Consider the following 707-nt stretch of genomic DNA (forward strand, 5'->3'; position numbering starts at 1 on the left):
GGTCCTTGGTTGGTCCCCACTTACCTTGGCTGGTCCTTGGTTGGTCCCCACTTACCTTGGCTGGTCCTTGGTTGGTCCCCGCTTACCGTGGCTGGTCCTTGGTTGGTCCCCGCTTACCTTGGCTGGTCCTTGGTTGGTCCCCGCTTTCCTTGGCTGGTCCTTGGTTGTCCCCACTTTCCTTGGCTGGTCCTTGGTTGGTCTTTGGCTTGTTCTTGGTTTGTCCTTGGTTGGTCCCCGACTGGTCCATGGTTGGTGTTGGCTGGTCCTTGGCTAGTCCATGGAGTCAGTCAAAGCAGTCACAGGCAAGTCACATGGAAGCCACCGGAGGTGTGAAAAACCACCCCCTCTCTGTAAGGACAGAACAAAACCACAGAGTAGGGCTGGGCGATATAGAAAAAAAAGCTTATCGATAAAAAATAATGCATATTGATCGATATCGATAATTATTGAAAAGATTTGAAATCATATTTTATGTGCAACCAACTTTTTTCAACCAAGTTTTTTAACCAACCAATTTTTTAAACCATAACAGAATTGTTTTAAAGAAAAATGACTTAAGAGACCTGAGTTATGTTATTAAATACTGAAAAAGAATAAACTAAAGTGACCAGAAAAGTGACCAAAATAAATATAACAAATAAATAAATCCCCCCGCCGCCCCCATTCTTCTAACCTGAGTTATTACTTTGAAGTTGCTGGCCCCTCAG

This window comes from Cyprinodon variegatus, unplaced genomic scaffold (genome assembly GCF_000732505.1).
Source record: "Cyprinodon variegatus isolate N-32 unplaced genomic scaffold, C_variegatus-1.0 Scaffold506, whole genome shotgun sequence".
Lineage (NCBI taxonomy): Eukaryota > Metazoa > Chordata > Actinopteri > Cyprinodontiformes > Cyprinodontidae > Cyprinodon > Cyprinodon variegatus.